Source organism: Chamaea fasciata, unplaced genomic scaffold (assembly GCF_029207755.1).
Source record: "Chamaea fasciata isolate MVZ Bird 193981 ecotype frontalis unplaced genomic scaffold, bChaFas1.0.hap1 SCAF_6, whole genome shotgun sequence".
NCBI classification, from domain to species: domain Eukaryota; kingdom Metazoa; phylum Chordata; class Aves; order Passeriformes; family Sylviidae; genus Chamaea; species Chamaea fasciata.
In genome coordinates this window covers 26,727,567-26,749,958 of record NW_027094091.1, presented here as the reverse complement: position 1 = coordinate 26,749,958, position 22,392 = coordinate 26,727,567, and positions in this window count along the sequence as shown.

Below are 22,392 nucleotides of genomic sequence, written 5' to 3'. Positions count from 1 at the left end.
CAAATACAAAGTGTTTTCTTATGCAACCCCTCTTTTGTCCTTCATAGTGTGTTATTAGCTTGCTTTTGCAGAGAAAGCTTTCCCAGAAGCTCCAAGTGCCTAGTGCAGACAGTGAGTTGCAGCTTCCCTCCTACCACCGTAAAATGGCCATAACAAGCAAAAATAAGGAATGTTATTGTCTGTAACATTTTGTCTGACTTTCCCATATTTTAGCTCAGATGGTTTTACAATGTCAGGAGAGTCACACTTTTGGGATGTGTGGCAAATGGGCTGCTGTACAAGCCTTGTAGGAAAAGATTGATGGCTAGGTTGGTTGTTTTGACACATCTGAAAGTCTCATCTCCCCTGTGCTTTTAGGAGTGCAGAATGTGTAATTTCCCTTGTGATGTAAGGGCTCAGAGGATCTGCTCTTCTGAGCCTCCTCTTTCTGGAGCAGCTTTCAGTAACACGGCTCAGATATCAACTGAGCTTATGGTCATGCCTGAGCCACCTCCTGGGGTTGAGTCATTATGAAACTCAAAGAAGGAGAGGTGTGGGCTGGGGGCAGCAGCTGTAGACACAAAAGGAAAACTGTTAATATGGGACAGATTGCCCGCAAGAAAACTATTGCTAAATAATTGAAGAAATTTGGATTTTTTTACTGGAAAATGATTTTTGTCAGCCTCTCTAATCGCATAACAAGAAAGCAGTAAAGAAGCCTGATTCATTTCTTTATACCAAACAAAAGTGCCTTTCTTCCTTAATAACACACCAAAGGTATGTTGTTTGTTTGTGTGAGGCAAATCTTTCTGTAGGAGCACTAAACTGCAGGGCTCACAGCTGTGCAAATGGAGGCCAAACTTGCAACTGCCCAGCACATGCAGAACTGCTCCATATAGGGCCAGAAGTGGAAAAAAATGCCGGCTTCGAAGCTGCTCTTTGAGAATTCTTTCTTTTTCACTGTTAGCTCAAAGCTAAGCAGGGAGTGGTGCTAAGCCCAGTATTTCTCATGCTTTGTAGCAAACAGGGAATGATACTGCTTTTCAAGAAGAACGGCTGTATTTGATAGCAGCAAATGCACCTCCCAGAAAGGTGTCTAAAGTGCAGTTCTCCTCTCTTGGCCCCCTCAAGCAATCAAGGTGCAGGTGGCATGAGAGGCTGCATGCAGTAGTGCCCTCCATACCACAGCACCCTACTCTGGCCAAGGGCGGGCAGCTACCTCAGCTTATTTAGGTACAGGCTCTAGGGGTGATGCCTTGCCCAGTGTGTGCTGCTGAGTCCTGTGCTCACGTGTCGCTTTCCTTGCCTCCTGTCTTTCAGTCTTTCTTCCTTCTCTTGGTCAGGTCCCTGGGCCTTCCTCAGCAAGGGACAGGTCCCACTTAGGGATGCCACCTTGCATCTCAAGTTCTTTCTTGCAGTGAGCCCGCCCTTCCTTTGGTTTCTCTGGTTTTTGATCACAGCATCTCCCTTAGCTCCCAACCTCTTTCCCTGTATCCAGGCTTTTTCTTTTCCCCCTGCCCACATCCTGGCTGCCATTCTCACCATTGGCCTTTGCGTAGCAAACACTGCTGTAGGTAGATGTCCAGGCAGAGCAACTGAGGAGCACAGAGGCTACTGGAAGGTGGTGAAACAAAGGGCTGACACATGGCAAAATGCCACTGCAAAAAGATTCCCTGTGGAGAGTGCAGTGGCCTGGAATGGCCTCGGCCCCAGGGCTTGGGGACTGCTTTTTTCTGTGCCATGTTGACTTAACTTTGTAAGAAGCCCATCTTGACTGCATCTGAGCATCCCTGTGGAGCTGTCTCTTTGTTAACTGTGTTATCAATTAAAGTCTTGCAGTAATCCAAAGAACCTTTCTCTTTATGCTTCCTGGTACATTTTTTATTGGAAGTAGCTCTTACCCATGCTAGCCTGATCCTTTTCCTGCCACAAAAGATATCTGAAATTTTCTCCTCTGTTCAGAGCCTCCTTTGACTAGCTTTTCCATCCTGAGGTAGGAAAGCAGCAACTTACCTGCATTCCCTCAAAGCTGGCTAATGGGAAATGCAGACACTTGGTGTAGTCACAGCGTGGTCTGGTATAAAACATCAGAAACTACAAAAACCCAGTGGATGCATTTTTTTTTCCCCATAATACATCATTTTAGAAACCAAACAGGAAGTTTTTCCCACGTGATGGCCTGTGGCAAAGATAAACTGACTTCTGGTGATTTTGGGACAGCTGCTGGTGAATTAATTTCCATTGTATTCTCTAATTCAGTTGCTTGCACTCAGTAAGTGTATTTTCACTCTACTTCTAGCTTATGTTTGTATAGCTTGATAGAGAAATGGGGTCTGGCTTCTGAAGAAAAAAGAAAACTCCCCTGTTCTTTGAGACCATGTTCATTCATCTCCTTGCCCTCAGTGCATTTTTCTGTCAAGATCCCCATTCTCTGAGCTCATTACATTCCCCATCTCCTCTCCCCTCCAGGCCCCAGCAAACGTCTCCCACTAACCCTGTAGTCTGACCTTGGACCTTGGTTGCTCTCCCTATCTGACCCCAGCTGTGGATCCTGGCAAACTGCCAAGCCAGGGAGCTCTGGGAGAGAGAGGAAGGAGGACAGAAATTTGCCTCATTTGACTCCCATTCTCCCTAAGACACACAGCTGCTGCAGTGAGAGGTCATCATTGGGCACATGGATTCACACTTCCTGAAAGAATAATCTATTTGTGAAAGCTGCACCAAAATCAGGGGCCAAAGTGCTTCTGCTTTCTGTACCAGTTTGTAAGAAGAGCACAATGTAACAGCCAGCTTTGGTACTGGATCCCAGATCATAGGAGTACTGAGAGGGACTGGGGAGATCCAGGCTTTGAGAAATAAGGGACAAGACTAATGTAGCTTAGACATTCAGTTATGTTTTAACCCAAACAATAGCTTTTACCAGTCACCCTAGTGCTTTCAAGAAAGTGTTTTCATAGCTATAAATGTCCTGCTCAATAGCTAGGAATTTCACCCGAAAAAGCAATGTGTGCCAGTGTGTGGTAGAATGCAAATAGCAATTGGTGAAGGGAAGATATTAAGACACAATAATGACAGTTGACATGTTTAGGATATCTGGGAACAGTGACCTACTGGCCGTCTCTCACTCTCAGTAATTGCAATTGACAGGCTGCTGCATTTGCAATAATTTAGGAATAGGAGTTAGGAAAAGTAATCCATAAAATATGTTGCGTGAAGTTCTTGGAAAAAATCGTCTCCATACTCACACTTCATTCTCTGAGAAGTTAAGTGAGCAATTCTATTCCTATTTTTTTTTCTATTCCTACTTTTTTTTAAAGTAGTATATCCCAAAGGTCAAAAGATCTTTGAGATTTATGATGAAAGGGCAGTGACTTGCTGCAGAAAATGTTATTTTATGCTTCTGGAGTATTTTACCTACTTTGCTGGCCTTTGGCAGAGCTTGATCTGAGAGACTCACTACTATAATTAATAGTTTGTCAGCCCTCTGTTTCTGAAAGATCACAACTTTCTTTCTCCAAAGTAGGGGAAGTATAAATCTAATTGCAAAATGAACATTGAGTCAACGAATGGATGTCGCCCACAAAGGGTTCTCTGAACTCTAGAAATCAGCTGGTTTAAGAGTGTTAGACCAGAACTCTAATGATGTTCTTACAGTCATTATTGATAGCTACTTCTTCACTAGTTGTACAAACAGCTGTTCGGTACCCTAAAGATATAGTCAGTTTTATTCCTGGAAAAAAGTAACTGTTTGGACTTTTTTTTTACTTCAGACTTTTCACCTTCCTTCTTCTGCTCTGATACTTAGTTCTAGGAAACAACCTGAAAGTAAATATCTCCACAGAATAACTTTTCCTCTGAACACTGGCATTAATTAATGAACATTGGTATCCTTGTCAGATATCAAAATGAAGTCCATACTGTGGACCTGTCTCAGTGTGCTTGTGTCCTGTGCAAGTTGGTGATCAGTGTTTTTAAATCAGGCAGCAACACTAACATAAGCCCAGTGGTTGCCTGGCTGGTGGCATCTGTGGGTACAGATGAATAAATAAACTAAGCACGTTTAAACATATGTCTGTGCTTATACAATATACATTCTGAAAATAGAACGAGGACAGAGAGTCTCCTGGGCAAAGCTGGGCTTTGCCCAAATGCCAGTTTGTGTGTTGAAAACATCTTTCAGAAGAGCAGTTCGGGTTAGATTTTCTGGTAAACATCACAGGAAGTTTTCCTCTATCAAAAAGTCATTTTCAGCACAGCCAGACATCACTCTACTTCACTGCCCCAAAAGGCCCCAGTGTGAATACAATTTCCCCAGATTCTCCTATGAAGCTGGGGACAGATAAAAGGATGGGGGATTTACCAGTTGATCCTTTATTCTATGTCACTTTTCCCCTTTGCTGGAAAAGTGAATATTGACTGGAAGCTTGCAAAGAAATTTGAATCTGGGAATATGTATCTTACTTAAATGAAGAGCTGTCTTGCCCTGGAATTTGTGGTTCTATGAAAATAACTGTTAAATGTAAGACATTATTTATATTTACACACAATCATGTAAACAGGCTCTTTTAAATACAAAACTTAGTCCAAGCCAAACTTTGAAAAGGATTCTGACAAAAAAAAAAAAAAAAAAAAAACAAACCAAAAAAAAACCTAAAAAGTGAAAATACAGCTATCAAGAACACAGCCAAAATTGTGTTTTAAATAATCACCTCAATATAAGACTTGATTTATCCAGTTTAGAATTTGATTTATATCTGGATAGAGACCATTCTCAAAGGGTAATACTTTAAAAATCTTCTAGTCTGCCCAGTAGCATAGTGGTAGGTACTTAGTCTCAGACAAAACTACTTAAAACAAACTTCTATAAATCAGCTATAATTTGGGAGGGAGTAGTATCTCTCAGTGAACTTGGCATTAGTTCATTCTCTCACCAAATTTCTAAATATTTTCCAGCTTTACTGATCATTCTGCACAGCTAAGCTCAGTTTTTAAAAATAATACTCGATTTCAGCAATGCTATTTTCTCCCCGCTGCCTATGAAAGAGACAAACTTGACACTAGGGCCAATGCTCAGTTTTTGCATTGGAAGTTCTGCCTGTAAAGAACATATCAGCACTTGATTTGAAGGTCCGTGTGATAATTCCTTCATGAACCATGTCTAATCTAGATATTCTTTCCCTTCAGGGAACCTGAGGGCAATAATTTCTGATGAATGTATCCCAGTGTTTCTGAATGGCAATGAACCATTTGGACTTTTGCTACCAATTTTCTTCTGTGCTTTTTCTGGCCTTTCATGGCCTTCCCACCTAAACCTCCCTCTGTTTAAAAATTTATTTATTTGTTAATTTTCCATTTGGCTGCTCTGATTTGTTTCAACATTACTGCCCCTTAAAGGCCAGTTTAGAATTATCACCATGATTTGCTTGTCCCTGTGTGGTACCTCTTCAACAGCACGTCCCCAGCAGCAGCCTTGCTTCCTTATCTGGCGCAGCATTCTAAGGCACCTTAAATCTGCCACTTCACAATATTCAGCAGTATTGACCACTGCTGTTGAATTCCCATTTCTTTCATTTTCTGAGACTTTTACATGGTGAGGCAACTGCAAAGTCATTTGAAACATGGGCTCTGCTCTGTGGAAGTAAACTGGAGCAGGGGTAAAGGGGCAGCAAGTGGAAATATCCATTAATTTCACTGAAGATTGATTAACAGCAATGACTTTACCCTTTTCAGTTCTTGTTTGTTTGTCCAGGCTTCATCATTTCAGATTGGCCAATGCACTCTCTCCAGCAGGAAAAGGTTAGAGACATAATTAATTCAAGGCATTTGGCATTTCCTGTCAAAATGGCAGATATTCATCAAGCTGTGAGGGTTGCTGGGTTTCACATCCACTCAGGGCTAATGCTCAGAGTGTTTTTCCAGCATGTCTCTGCACAACTCGCACATCTCTGCATTTTGAATTCTTCCTCCACAGCCAGACACAGTTCCTCATGCTGACCCTCAGTCTACTCAAAACCTGCTGTCAAAGCCATTGCTACCACCTCTCCCTATCCTCTCCTAGGGTACTCTGAGAAGTGGCTGGAACTCGCCTGGCTCCTCGCGTCCTTTGGAGCAGCAGTGGATAATCAGCACATGTTACAGGGATGCTGCTCTACTTCTCTTTGTTGTGGTTTCAGGGACCCCGAAGCCATACCATGACCTTGCTGCTGTTCACTGCTGTGCTGGCCAGGAAACTGCAGCAAAGGGGGTATAGAAGCAAGGGACAAATAATGGAAAACAGGGAGAACAGAGCTTTGGAAAGTTTAAATGAACAAAGTCTATGGCTACATGGCTGGATACAAGCCAGCTTCAAAATTTCAGGCACATTAGCAAAATACTCTTAAACAACACTTAAACAGTAAAATAAAGGAACTTCTCTTGGCAGCAAAGCTCTTCTGTGGGGTGCTATGCCCCCCACGTAAACTTCCTGGCAGCTTTCTGCCTCAGGCTGTGAAGATGCACCCGGTGACAAGGAAAGGACTTGATTATGAATCAAACCAGCCTGTTTGAATACTTAAGTGGTTTGGTAGCATTTGGATTCCGCCTTCAGTTTTTCGGCTCTTTGCATGTGGCCACAGCTCTCACACTGCTTTCTGGAAGACACAGGCTCATAGATTCTTTTCCTCTCTGTTACAGCAGTAATGGAGTGGATCACTCAGATAACCTGTCTGTTCACAAATCCTTGTGTGAGATTAGATATTAAAGAAAGAGTGAAATGGTTTTCTGATTTGTCAAAAGTCTGGCAGGTTAGACTTTAACTTAGCAGAAAATGATTAAATTAGATGTGACAGTAGCACAAGAAGCACATAGTATGGCCTTGTCTTGTAACTACACTGAAATTAGGTGATCAAATCTGGTTGATAATGGCTTTAGAAAAGTAAATGCAGCATCTAAATTTGACAGCTATGCTGCTGAACTGATAGATATGGTGATTGTTGTTGGCACACAGCGGAAAAATAGAATTACATTGTGTTTAATCAAAGGGACGTAGTCTGGAATAAGCCTTGGATCCCTTCTCTACATGAAAAACAGGCTTTAGAACAAAGGAAGTTCTGCATAATGTTATTTAGTCTGCATGAACCACTAACTGTGTGTCAGAGCCCTGATGAAGTCACTGCGTAGAAACCATTAGGAGATAGTGTACAACTGATGTGATACACTTAGCTTTAGTTGGGTGACGTGTTTCTGGCAAGTAATCTAGCCGTCGGGTCTGGTGTGCACACTCAAAAATTGCCAACTAGCTAGGGAACTTCAGATATAAGCGCTCAAAGTTGTCTGCCGCCCTAAAAAAAGAGTTTCCTTTCAAAATGTGCTGTCAGACCATTCTTTGTGTTGTCCCATCTCTAACGTGAATCAGAACAGCAGATTTGTCTGAAAGGGAAGATCTCTAAGGACGAGTTTGATATAGAAAAAATATAATTTCTGGATGCCTACAAGAATTTAATATGTAACTAATACTGACACTAGTGGCTGAGGGGAAAAGTGTGTTTTTTACTTTGATTAAAAAAAATTATTTCCTGCAGGAAAGAAGCCCTTGAAGAATGAAAACCAGTACAGAAGGATACCTGAGTATACACACATTATTTGTTGGGGGAAACATTTTAATTAAGTCGTGCAGTTTACCCCCACCAAAATCCATAAAATCATGAAAGTAAGGCAAATCATGTAGTACCAAGGGCTGCAGCTATGGGAGCACACAGGAGGAGTGAGGAGTGGAAGGGGCATGAATGCCCTCTGTCTCCTATCACAGTATAAATCAGAGTTGAAATCTTTCTTTTGTGTGGTTTGGAACAGACGTGGGCCTCAAAGACAGAAGATTTGGACCAAAAGACAAGTCATCCCTTTATCTAGTTGTAATTAACTCCAGGTGGTTTCTGCTAACATAATGCAGATTTGAATCTCATTTATCTTTTTTATTTGGAGACAGCACAGCTTTCACATTTTTGGGAAAAGTCAGAGGAAAAAAATTAATTGTTTTCTTATTATGGCAGATCACATCTTTCAGTTTGAATTCTTGGCATGATTTTTCTTTCTTTTGATAAAGACAACACTGCCTGCCACTTTCTGACAGATGAGCTGAACATGACATGGGACAAACCAGAACTGTTGAAGGTCTGGGCCAATCATTAAAACTGAATCTCGTCTATCAGAGCAGCAGTGCAAATAGATGTTTCTACTGGTGCATACTTGTCTCTTTCTCTGACAGTAAATCAGTGCCATCAAATCCCTTACTCAGTCTTACACTGCATTTTGAAGGTTTTTGAAGCATTTCTTCCTTCTTGCTTCTTGGCTGTGTCAACCACAAAACCCCATAGCCCTTACACATCTCACTTTCTCTCCTCTCTCTCTTTCACGTCAGCATCAATCAGGGAAGCTCACTGGAGAAGCCAAGACGGTATAAAGCTGCTGAGACAAAGCTGGGGCTGTTGTTTCTATTCCATGCTGGCCTGAGAGCAGACACCTAAAACACATTGTTGCCTGAATGCTGCTTGTAATCAGTATTCCTCTCTGGAAATTGGATCCTTCTTAGGGGAGCCCTGAGATCTGAGTATTTGGCTTCTTTCTGGTCCCGTAAGTCTCCAAACAGAGAAAAAGTCTCCAAGACTAACTGAGAGACCGAGCAGTACAATTAATTCGAACAGAATTAGATCTTCATGGACTTTTTATGACTTGTGATGTGAGAGTGGCATGGTGTGACTCCACACTGATGGCTGAGAGGAGCAGGGAGTAAGCTCCTGGAAGGAGTTTGTCCTTCATCTAGAGGGAGAAAAAAATGTAGTTTTTGTTGTTCTCTCTTTATTCTGCTTCTGAAGCTGATTCAAGGGGTCTGAGGCAATAGTGCTTCTCAGTACAAACCAAACAGCAGCAAGAGATGCTGGGAGTTCTCTGGATCCTTTTTGTGTTGCAAACAGACACCATTTGCATGAGTCCATTGCAATAGCAGAAAAGGTGAAATATGAAACTGCTTCCCCACCCTGGCCTGTAAGGAAGTATCAGGTTCTGGGAAGTTTGGACACCTGCAGCAATTGACTTCTTTCCAGAACAACTCCAAAGACTTTCAGCTTTCCAGCAACTAACTTTCTCCTAGGAAAGAGGCACAAGAGAAAGGGAAAATGGAGGAGAAAATGAGCAAAGATAATACAAGTACAAAGTGTTTCAACAGCAAAATTCTCCGCAGGCTATGTTTTGAGTGAAGGAAAGAAGTGGAACTTTCAAGGCAGGGTGCATTTTTGAGGTAGCTACAGCTTTCTTGTTTGTTTTCATCATTGCTTGTTATCTTGGGAAAAAAGGGTGAGTGGAAGATGTGCAAATATGTTAAGGGTGTTAAGAGGGGGTGGAAAGTCTCAGTGATGCAGGGTGGTTACATGGTTGAGGCAGATCATATTGCTTTTTCTTTCACCTCCCCCAAAACCAGCAGTAAGACTGAGAGAACTGAATATACCAGAATTAATTGCTGTCTTGGCTACTTGGGAGAAACTCCAGAACAGCCCTTGTAGTATAATCGGGGTCAGATTTTGGCCAGAGCTGTGGAGTGCATTAGGAGACTGCTGCAACAGTCATGACAGGCAGTGGGTGGATTCATTTAATGCCACACCAAGGCCCTCCTCCTTGCTTAGCATGGGTATAAATCCTGCTGTGACTTGGTTCTGTAAGCAGAGGTACCAACTATTTACTTTTTCTTTAAGTGCTTGTGTTATTTTTGAAAATTATTATGTGTTTTCATGATAAAATTACAATTTCTATAAATTTAAAATTGGCTTCCAAAGCATTTTAGTCCAAACATTCCTCACTACATAAATTTGTTGACTTAGTCTAATTCAAGAACCTACATTCCTAAATCCTTTAAGTTCTCAAAAAAAAAATCATTTGAAGAAACTAACTGAAAACTTTGAGGTTGTTTCAAGGGAGTTTCATTTTGAACAGCTGAACTTTTGGCGCTGGCTGTGAGGTGATGTTAGTTTTTCTTTGGCTAGCTAAAGCCAAGAAATGGTTCTTGTCTGGCACATCAACATGGAATTCAATAAGGGGCATAAGCAAGCAGGCAATCTAGTCCCTGAGGAATGATGTATTATTTGGAATGGATGGGAATAATACATACGCAAATGTAACCAAAAAAAGCATTATAATTGCTTATATAGTGTGTAAAGATGTAATTGTAGCTGGGAGTTAGTGACAACAAATTCGATGCATAAAGACCATAAAATGTGTTAGCAAATGAAAACTAAAAAGAAAAAAAGAGACTCAAAAGTGGACAAATATTTCAAAATATAGATTCAATTCCGAATATTTGTAAAAAATCTTTAACATTTTTGGAAACTACAGTTACATATTTGCAATGGACTTAATTTCTCTTGATTAGAAGTTATTCAGTCTTCTCAACTGCACTAATCCACCAAATATGATTTGTGCTTGTAATTTGTAGTAAATTAATGGATTTTAAGTGGTTCCAGCAATTCCATTAAACATGGATGGAACAACTAAGTGAACAGTTTGCCAAAGGTGGAGACACCACAGTTGTGAAACCAGCCAGTGGTTTATGTCAAACACAGTCATTTAAAAAATATAGCGGTGAATTAAAGTAAAAGTGACTTAAAGATTAGGTATTCTACAAAGTGTTGCTCTAAATGAAGACAGGAGTATGAGCAGTAACATCTGGATGGAATAAAGGCCAATCTGAGAACTAAAGTAAAATGGAATTGCTTATTTGAACAATTTCAGTGTTAGAAAATAGCAGTTAATATGAAGAGCAAGAGTTTCTGGGAGTTTTTGGAAGAGGCACAAAAAGTTGACAAATGATGCAGAGTTTTCAGCAGCTTTACTGTCCATCTTAAACTAGATAGTTTTTAGCATTTGCTTATGATGTGCCCAGTGGCAGGCCACATTATCTGCTTTGGGCATCTTGTAAGTGTAAAGTCCACAGAAGGAGTCATAAAGCCAGCTGACGAGAGCAGAGGGGGCACAGCACTCAACTGCAAATGGATTGCAAAATAATCCCTTCTGTGAAACTTCTCTGGCTTCACCTGGGGCCACATGGGGACTGAACATATGTGTGTGCATTTACTTGTGAGAAAACACGCATAACAGCCAAGTTTAGGTTCTCCTTTTGTTTAGACTTTTACTTATAGAGTGGTTTTAGTCATTATGGAGGTCCCATATGCAAAGACATTTTTACTTTCATAAGAACTGCTGTCTTGCATATAACAATTTTCTATTTTTGGCCAACTTCTTCCTCATTAACCTACCAGAGAATTATACACACCAGGGTTTATTTAGATGATCTTTTAAGTGTCCTTCCTGTTTATAGAGTGATTAGCCACATGCTCCAGATAAAATATAAGGCCAGGGAATGGAGGATACCATGCTAACAGGAAGCACCTTCATGTAAATAAGGGTGATGCTCCACAGCATCCAGTAACTACATTTTCCTGCAGGATGCACCCAGTTTTGAAATACTTGCTTGGAAATAGAAGTATTTCTTCTATTAAACAGGGTTAAACAACATATGAGGTGGCCATGTTTGCACACAAACACACACACAGAAAGGTGAGTTCTGAAGTCAAGTGTAGGGAATTTCTTTGGGTTACTGACGCTGTCATACCTTTGGGAGAGTGGAATATTGCTTTGCCTGATGCACTGCGAAAATTTCACCTTGATATTATTTATTGACCATATGAATGAACCTTCAGCTATGCACAGGGGAGGACAATGTAGGTGATGGGACAGGCTCCTGGGAGCACAATATTGTGCTTGCTCAGAAATCTTTTATTCCTAGGGTACTTATGAAAGGCGTAATCATATCTGTTGTTAATACTATGTTTGTGCCATTATTTGAAGACACATATGGACACCAGGGCTGCTATATCACCAGCATGAAGTCTTCCCAGATTTCTCTCTGTAAACCAAAGTTTCTGCATGTTCAAAAATACTTGTCAAATAAAATAGTGAAGACAAATTTGTTAGTTTTTATTAGGAATATTTTTTTTTTCATTTTGGCATCTTTTGAATGTTGTGGTGTTTCCCAGTGCTCATGGATGAAAGGGTTGCTTCTGCATCTAAAATGGACCTTGGTGGTCCCTCAGTAGGTGACAGGTGCCAGTGACCTCCTGTGGACCCAGGCCTACATATGGTGCACTAACCTCACCCACCCACTCACAAACAAACAACAAAGATGATCCAGAAACTCATTGATGAACAAAATTTAACACTGCAGGTCAAATGGAAATCAATTACAAGCTGTGCTTTGGAAGCCAACAGCAGCTCTCATCCACTAATTGGGATGGAGGCAATCAAACATTAGGTCAGCTCAGGTCGCCCTGTGGCTTTGGTGTCCATTTTTCACTCAATACAGGATAGAGAACTATAAACATTTGAGAAGGTGAATGAAGTTAACAGATGACTTGGACATAGTGATAGATCCTGTGCTGAACACATTGTGCCAGTACAAACAAATAAAAATATTTAAGGAAAAAAACCCCTCTTTTTGTAGTAAGCAGAAACATGGTCACAGCCATCTAAACAAAATCTGTTAATTTTTGAATTTAACTCTGCCTCTGATTTATGTATAAATTCTAATTGGTGTAATCTGTCTAATGCAATTAAACAGTTTTCAGCACTGAGCCTTTCTTAACATTTAAAGGAACACAGATAATTTTTCCTCAGCAATAGGCCCAATAGGACTGACACCAACTTGCAAGAAAAGCACTTAAATGAATTAGACATCCAAAACCCTCTCATTTCTATTTCTATACAGCACAGTGCTTTGAAATGACCTATGGACTAGCTTAAGATGTTATTTTATGCCAATAATCTTGGAAAATAGTCATGAGCTGAGAAGGTTCCAGTGCTTCAATTTAAAATGCAAGTCATGACTCCTTGTGACTCTTAAGTTACACATCTATTACATGCACAAAAGTATCCTGAATGAAGAAATATTTTTTTAATGTATCTAGTAGTTATTGCAGACCTCTGGAACTATGACAAGGACCCATCATATATATTAACTTTGTGTCTTGACATAGAGTTACATCCAATCTCAGTTGGTAACCAAAACTGCAGGATATTCCAGGTTGTGGGTCACAATGGTGATGATGGACATGGATGTCTTAACCACAGTCCTTTTGATTTCCAAGGCATTCACAAAAGTCTTGCAGACACACGAGATGAAACAGCCCAAACTTTGTTGACCCAGCACCTGACCCAAAACCCAAGAACTGTACTATTGATGCTTTTCTGGATCTGAGAGTCTTGAGTCTGTCTTTGTGTTTCTCTTCACATTTCCTGCTACTTCTTTTTCTTGTTTTCTTAAACATCTACCCCCACACAAAACATGTCACAGCCCCATCATGCTTCTCATCCATTCCTGGGCAGATGTAAGATGTGCAACTCACCTTTGATTGGGGTGGTGATGAATTCCTGCAGCTTGAGCTCTGGATGTAGCTGTAACCCAGGGAGGCACTCTGTCAAGCTGGTTCACAGGAGTGAGCACACCAAGATTATAGTTCTTTTAGTGTGTATATTGCACAGTTAATGATATATGTGAACCCAGTTAAGATTTGCATTTTGGGCCAAGGATTTTGTTTATTGTTCCTGACACAGAGTTGGGTACTTTAAGCATTTACCCAGCAATGCTAACTTTGCAATGGGGAGCATGCTGGATTTGTCTGTGGTTTAGATATATTGGGGTGGCTGCGACCTTTCCAGCAATATTGCAGTAGGTTTATCTCTTTCATGGGTCATGGGATTAATGCAGTAAAAAACCAGAATTTCAGTCTGTGCAAGATGGAAAGCAACAATATTAGTAAATCTGCATATTCATCTCTGTGCTGCATTTGTATGAAGAAAGACTTGATCATAATTATTTTATGTGTAGAAGCCTATGGTATTTCATGGAAGTCTTCCCTGGCCAGGAGTTCTGGAGGGAAAAATTAATTTGCATAAAAATCAAATGGATAACAATCTGTACTTTGAAGATGAGCATGACCACCAAGGAGGCCCAGAGCATTAAATATTCTCCCTTGATCCAGGGGCTTGGCTTCAATGCATGCTGGGACATGAATTCTCCAATGATAGGTGACTACAGCTGCCTGCAAGGAGTCTCAGCTGAGGAATTTTATAGGTTGCATCTGGCTCACAGCTCGTACCTTAAACATCCTCCTGGGAGCTTACAGCCTCATTTTTTGCTCTTTAAACACTCATAGCAAAATTAGAATGAAAATCTAAAATGCAAAGTTTTTCCCCAAATCATGTGAAGGTCAAGGAAATAACCTCTTCTGCAAAAACAGCAGGAAAACACATACAGCAAAGAAGATATCACGAATAAAAGTAAGCAGCTATTATAACACCACTAGAAATGTCCTTTTTAAACTGGCTAGCAGTTTGGAAAAGTTGAAAATGTTCTTTTAAATTACTTCAAACAGCAAAGGATAGGATATTGCACTGGGCATGATATTCTAGGAGGTGGGTCCCACTGCCTTCTACTCATATCCGTTTTCCATAATAAATCAAGGCAAAGAACTACTTTCCATGCTGCTGCTTTTAAAAGTGAGCTTCCAAGAGAAAATTCCACCATGACTCTTCCATCTCAAGTGGTCTAACAGCAGTGGTGGGGACATGCACAGAGCCCAGATCAGAAATGCTGATGGTGCCCTTGGGAACAGCGCTCCTTACTTACCTGATCCTCCATGAAGTACATGAAAGGCTGGAGCCTGGGCGCTTCAGCCACCAGTGCCTGTTTGTAAGGAGGCTGTTTGGCAGCAGTGTTCCCACACTGTCCTAAGGCTTCTGAGCAACACAGGGAGAGATGATTTTCCCTGCCTCAGGATGAGACCTGGCACCTACCTCCTTGCACAGGAGATTCTACAGGAGGAAGGACAAGGAAAACTGAGTGTGGACAGGCAGAGATGTTTCTGCACCCCATGCATCTGCCTTTCCTTCAGCAGCTGTTTGTTGACCATATCTCTTCCATAAGTGATAGAGTAAAAACTGCTTTGTTGCCACAGGCTCTCTATAGACCTAAAACCAGCTCTGAGGCTGACACTGTAAATGTGTTTGAGTAGAGAACAGCAGCCTCTCCTCCTACCCACAAGTGAGGAGGAGTTTGATCCAACTGCTTTATCAATGTGGAAGAGCAATGATCATTTCATTACACACAAAATATACTGCAGCCTGCTGACTCAAAACCCCCAGGTCTTTGTTGTAGCATTTTGTGCTGACTGTGTATTCCGTGTTTTTATGATGCATACATAGACTGCAGATCAAAGGCTATTTCTAGGTCATTTTACCTATAAGATTTTTGAGATTTCCTGCTAAATCACTGAGAACAGTGAAAATTTGCAGTGTTTTTAATAAACTTTCATAGTCAGCACACAGCAAAATTTGAAGGTATGTCAGATTGGATTTGAGTACCTCAAAGAAACCAAAATACTTAAAAACCAAGCAGTTAAACAAAAGCCAACTTACAAACCTCTTGAAAAGTCCCAGAGACCTTCCAATCTGTCTGCTGACACCTTCTGCCTGTCTCTGACCCTCCTAAATCAAAGTGTTTATCTAAAGTACAAAAGTTGACAGTTTGCATTTAATAAAAGTTGCTTGTCTAGTCGATCTGCAGAACTCTTGTTCCCACTGGCCATTTCCCTGATGATGTGTTACAGCAATGCAATAGCCAGCAGCACTTACAGAAATAGATGCAAAAAGTGGCCTGATTAATTTTAAATACGTCCATTCTTTAATACGAATTATAGGTTGGAAAGAGAGGCTGTGTATTTCAACTAGCAGAAATTCTGTTTTGGGGGAACAATTACTGTTCTCGATAACACATATTGTATGACAAAAGAAAAATAAATAAAAGTGAGCAGTTTGTCACAGGCATTTTCAAGGGCTTTGTAATTAATTCTGAAATAGTTTTAAGTTTTTGTGTACAGTTTTGCTCATCAGCAAAGCTAAAGATCTATTATACTTGCAAGCATCAGAAAAAAAAGTCAATATGTGCTGCTTTTGTGTCTCTGAAATTTTGCAGACTTAGGCTTCAGTCCTGTGTGCTTCCACATGGGGTTTTTCCTTACCCCTGTGCTTCAAATGCAGCATTTTCCTACATTATGTAGACTGTAGATTGGAAGTAAGTTACAATTTTGAAAAATATATATTTCCTTGCATATCACAAGTCCTGCTCATGAGATAATGTTAATCTTTAATGCTGAGTAGCCTTCACAAAACAACGTTACATTTTAAAGATACTGTAATTTATTGGTTATACTTAGTTTCCCTTTTGTTTAGAAGAAATATCTTTTATGATACACTGTAGAATACACATCAAACTCAGGCATTCTTAGTTAATGCTAAACATTATTCATTTGTTTACAAGCAATTGCTTTTCCTTGGACTAGAAGGATGACCATGGATGGCTACATCATCTGAAACAGCCTCTTAAATTTCAGGCTACTTCAGGGTTGTAAAATCTTTTTGATAGCTTGGAGAAGAAAGCCAAGTGTGTTGGGAAGAGTTTAGGCACCATGCCAGGTCAGCCAGGGTGTACAGGACATCAGGCTGCTTGTAGCAGCTTAGGATCACCTGTAGGTCCTCCTGCCTATTTCTCCCATGCATTTTCTTCAGGAAAGGGAAGAGGTAATAGGGAAGGGGCCACTTGTGTCTGGGCCCAACAATAAGGAAGGATGTGTAGGACAGCTGAAGAGCAGCAAACCCAGCCTCCCCTTAGCTGCAGACCCCACTGACGCCTCTCTGGAAGGCTGCGACAGGGTGTAAGGGAGTGGGCATGATAGGAGGGGTGGTGGCAAGGCTGCACCAACAGGTGTGGTGAGACACAGAGGGTCTCACCCCAGAAAGGGTTTGAGGACTTTTGTGTATGGACCATGTGTGTATTTTCTAGGTTCATTTTTACCAAAGTTCTTATTGACAACTCCAGAAATGCACACATAAATGTCACTCTCTGTCAGAAGAAGCACTAATAAATGCTTATCTCTGCTTCTCAAGATTTCATGGGTATCTTCTGTGCAGCTCACAGGTACATTCTGAAACTTTATTTCAGTCAAATGTGGGTGGTAATAAAGCTAATACTCTTATTGTCCCAGGCTGTCAGAATAGCTTTAAATCTATATATTAGGCAGATCAACCAGGTGTTTTTAGTTATAACAAATTGACTTCTAAAGTCTCCTTAATTAGATGAAACATGGTTTAAATACATTTTTCATTCCGTATTTTATAAACTATATCCTTCAAAACAAATATTCCCGAAGAAAGTACAAAAAGGAAAAATTCAAAATTTTATATCTTTATCTTACAGTTGCTTCTTTAAAAATGTTGCTGCAGGGGGGTTAAAGTCTGTAACTTGAGTTTAAGTACATAAGATTATGCCGGAGGTGCATAGAAAAGACTCAAAGTAGGTATATAAACAAACTTACAAATTAAAATTTAAATGAATGTTGTATTGAAAAACTAAGTATGCAGACTGTGGCATGAGGCTTAGGAGAATGCAGCTGAGCTTCTGTTGACAGAAGTGGAAGGTGGCTTACCTTGTGCTCATCTCCCCAGGGATGCTTGTGGGAGGCCCAGCTCATGAATCTCACTGTTGGACAGTGCAGAATCCTGATCCACTTGTGCTCATAGTGAGAGGGATTCTTTTGACAGCTTGCAAACTCATGACCCTTGGTTTGCAAAAGGCATTTTTAAATAGCAGTGTTTTGGACTCCAAAGACAATCCATGCTTCAGCAGACTAAAACATTCCTTTAGTTCATTTTTCTGCTAAGAAACTTCACTCCAAGTCAGCAATCTCATCTTCTGGTCGTGGTTAAGGCATCAAGCGAGGGAGTCAGGCTTTTAGTCAGGATTATGCTAACACAGACACCCCTACTCACTCTGGTTTGTTATAAGGCAAGTGAGGGTCACCCAAATTTTTAGCAGGGGAAGTTCAGTTTTAGTGCTGGCACTGACTGTGTTTTAAATAGATGGAGCCCAGCAGAGCTGTGATTTAGTTGTCTGAGGTGTTAGTAGTTCATTAGCTGTATTTGTGGTCCTGGTGACAGCTTGGGCTTTTGTGGCACCTCATCTGCTATGTAGAGCAGACCAGTGGGGTGATTTCCTTGTAAGGAGTCTGCCTTTTGAGTAGCCTGGGTTTTGAAGATCTAGCTTTATGTCCACCTGGGTTAGCAAGTGTCAAGTTTTAAAGTAATTAGAGAACTCAAGTTGTGAGATACTGCATTTCATTTGGGAGTCCAAAAACCAGCACAGCTGCTGAAGCTGGGGGAGGCCTGGGGGATGGTGTGAAGCCCCCTCTTGGCCGCACCACAGAGCCCCTTCCAAGAGGAGGGATGTGATGTGCCAAGCTTCCTGCAGCCACTCATTGCCTTCAGTACTGTGAAGAGGTTTTTTGAGCATGGCTTCAAAACTGTGCTGTCTGGACTGAACATAAACCACAGTGCACAGCCCCAAAGCTTAGGCTCAGCCTCCAGAGGGAAAGTGTGGGGGTTTCTTCTGGCCACAGAAAGCTGTGTTAGCAGTCTCTGTGCCAGGCTGTGGTGTGGAGGGAGTGTGTGAAAGTGGCTGGTGCTATCTGGCTCATATGCCCTTGGGACCACTTCTTAGAAATACAATTTATTGTATGGAGAAATGTATTAGTGTAGTTTAGAGTAGCCCTGAGCTCTCAGGTTTAGGGCTACTTTGAATAACTTCTGGGAATCAGACTGCTCTCAGGAGTCTCTAAAGCAGGGAGGCAGCAATCAACTCTGTTGTATCATTATTTTCATGCTGCTTTTTCACTGGGACATGTAGATGGCCGTGCTTAACGAGGCAGTTCCCACTGCAAAAATTACTCTGTCAGAAGGCCAAATTTCTGTTTGCAATTCAACCATGATGGCTGAACAATTCAGCTGCAAAGTACAGGTTTAACTGACTTAGGTTTTAGTTGTATTTCTCAACCTCATTAAGATGCTATTTTGATGTATATGTATATGTGTGTAAATATATAATACCTATAATGTATTATATATGATAACACATAATGCTTGTTTATGTATACAAAATATGTTATTTCCACTGACAATATTACTGAAGAGTAGTGCTGGCAAGACAATGACCTGGCATGGATTTTAAAATTAGATCAATTTTTAATAAAAGGCACGTTCTTTGTTATTCATGTTTAGGCTCTGCAGTATGCACTAGAACCACACTGCTCATGGCTGTCTGCTAGATCACTGACCCTATTGTTTCTCTTGAAGCTCTAAATGAAGTTTCTATGCAGTACTCAACTCCAAAGTGAAAGTTTTAACAGTACACTGAACCTTCTATTCTTTCCACTTCTTACCGTAACTACTTCTGCAATGCATTTTATTCAATTCATTATAGCTTTTTCTCCATTAATTGACCATTTACAATTCACTGGAACCATAACAATGACCTATGCACTGTGAGAGTAATGGAGTGTCCCCCTGACACAGAGCCAGCCCACCTTGAAAGCCTTGACATTACCTCCACCCCAGCAGATTAGTGGAGATGTGGTTTATATTAGTGACCTGAAGGAGGTTCATGCCCTCTGGGAGAAGGCTGTTCCCTGGAATGGCAGTGTGATTAATGGTTTATTTACAGCAGTGACATCAAGGCTGTCAGGACTCTTCATCAGTCTTTGATGTAAAACACACTAAGAGGCCCTAGGTCATTCTTATCTGCTCAGTGAAGAGAAATCAGAAATGAGGAGTGGTTCAGTGTGGCCACAATTCTGGTATGATTATTTGCCACTATGGCAAGAGCAGAAGAAAATTACAAGGTCACATCTACTTCACTGGCCTTCCTGGTGAGACAGTGTGGCCACAAAGAGACCATGTCTTCCCTGTTTTGGCTGGGGGATGACAGCAAGACAGCACTAGTGACAGGCAGTATGTTGAGAAAATGCAAATACCTACATCAAATCCACGGGGAATTGTGAAGGGGGAGTGCCTCAGTTCAGCACAAATCACCAAACATGACAGATTTTTCATGTCCTGGGTGAAGTTGAGCTTAGACAGGAAATTTTAGGGGTAACTGTGTAGTCCCCAGCACTATCACGTATTATAATTTCCAATTTTTAATATTTCATACTTTAATACTATTTTAGAAAAGACTTCTGCTCTTGAAAACTTCCGGTGTTCTTGCTGAGTTGGCTAAGCAAGGTCTGATTTTCCTCAGCACTGTGTACTGGTAAATCCCACGCAGCTCGTGGGCCGGCTGATCGGTGAGATAATGTTGAGGCAGCGTCAGCCCTTTCCCTCAGCCCCGTGATGGGAAGGGGTTTGCTGACACTCAGCACGTTTGCAGGGGCAGCCAGCTCCTCCCCTGCCTGATCCAGCTCCTGTGGTGCAGGATTCTTCCAGGAGAGCTCCTGAGTCAGGGGTGTTGCCCATGGTGCTTTTGTTCTGCATTGCCTTCCCAGGGCGCACACTTACAAATGACTGAGATGCCTGAGAAGTTCTCTTGGGCCTACTTGAAATAATAAGTGAATGAAAACCAGTTCCTGAATCTGAGCCAGATGAGACTGAAAGTAATCTTGGGGAGGGAAGAAAGCTATGTTGGAGAGGCTCAGCTTCCCCAGAGTTTCTCTCTGTTAAGAGGTTTGGCACTTGCGCTATCAGCATGTTCCAACCCACTTGGCTTGGTGTGGGCTCCTCACTACTGCCTGGTGCCAAAGCAGCACAGTCCCACGATGGCTTTTCTGCATCCAATAGCCTGGCAGACTGCACTCTTTCTTACTGAGTTAAGATCTACACGTAGCAATATGTGACTGGCAGGAATATGCATAGGATATCCCTGTGAACCAAACCACTGATCTTAACAGAGCCTTGGCTTGTTCAAAACCCTGTTAACAGGCTTGCTTGGCAGAGCACATTTTGTGGGGCCTGCTCTATTCTTGGCTTCTTGCAGAGTACTGTATGGAAATTAGTGTATGCAGTGAGGACCACCCATAGCAAATGATTTCCATTAGACGTAATGAGTACCTAAACACAGGAGTGTAGCATGTATATTACAGAGATTTCTCAACAGCAGGTGTTACTTAGGGGAAGCAAAAAGCCCCAGGATGTAGGAACAAATCACCCAAATACAGCAATCAAGAAAAAAATACAGAAGCAAATTATAATTTGCACACAATGAAAACAGAGCTAAACAAAGCTGAGCTTCCCTGCCCTACCTTTAATCCTCTAAGAGGTCTTTAGACATTGCAGTAGATGGCTTCTAGCCTGCTGTAGTATTTTCATGACAAGTATTTCCATTTAATTATACAGTTTTCTGTACAGAACCTAGAGCAGAAAGACTGGAAAAAACAGAAGAAGCAAAATACACAGAAAACAAATCTTTGTTGATGACTTTCCCTGTTTCTCTTTCCCCCCATTTCATGGAAGATTCGAGGTAACAGAAGTTTATGTGGCTGATGAGTCACAACCAACAATCATAGTCAATACACATTATACATATTTTAGTATTTTCCAGCTTTAAGAGAAAGTTGCATAATTTTCTCGTTTTCTAAAACTTTCCCAGACCACTCCCTTTGTAAAATTTGTGAAAGTGCCTTTAGCTATTTTATGGTCAAGTCTCTGTCCCCCCTTCAGCCTGCTTGTCCCAAAATGCACTTCAGTAAACTCAGAACAAAGTTGGGCTACCCTCAGAAGACCCCATTCCCTTTCTTGTCTCCCTCATAAATTTTTAATGGAAACGCAAAAGCCCAGTTTGTTGAATGCTGCAGGATTTGTTGGTGATGAGCAGCTGCAGCATAGAAATCAGCGAGGGAAACCTGGATTTTCTGGCACCCATCCTGGGAAACATCCAGACCTCCATCCTGTTTGTCTCCCACCACCCTTGTCTCTGTTGCAACCTAAGGCTCACCCCTTGCCATGCACATCTCTTTGTTCCTTCTGTGCCATCCAGAGAGAGCGCCCTGCTCCTCTGGGCTGCCTGCCTGCCTGCTGGAGGGGACATGCACAGCCTGAAGACTGTGCACAGCTCAGGACTGTCACCTTCAGTGTCTCAAAGTGTGTGCACTGGGTGAGAAACCAGCAAGAGTTAGGGTCTGCTCAGGCACCAGCTGCCCAGATACTAGATGGGAAGCTCTGTCCCTGGGGTGCAGAGGCAGGGATTCTGGAGCTGCTCTGGGCTGCTGCTGGTCAGATCAGGCTAAAAAGCTCCCTGCTTTTGTCAGACTCCTTCCTACCTCCTGTGTCCCAGTGTTCAGAAGAGACTGTTCTCCCCTTACAAGGAGAAGCAGGTGATGTACATGTACAATGTTTTAGGAGACTAGCAACCCAAGGGTTAAAATGCAGCTCTGCTACAAGCTCTGCTACAAGCTCTGCTTTAGGTACAGCTCAATCATTAGCAGCTGAATCATATCTGCTTCCTGGATCCCC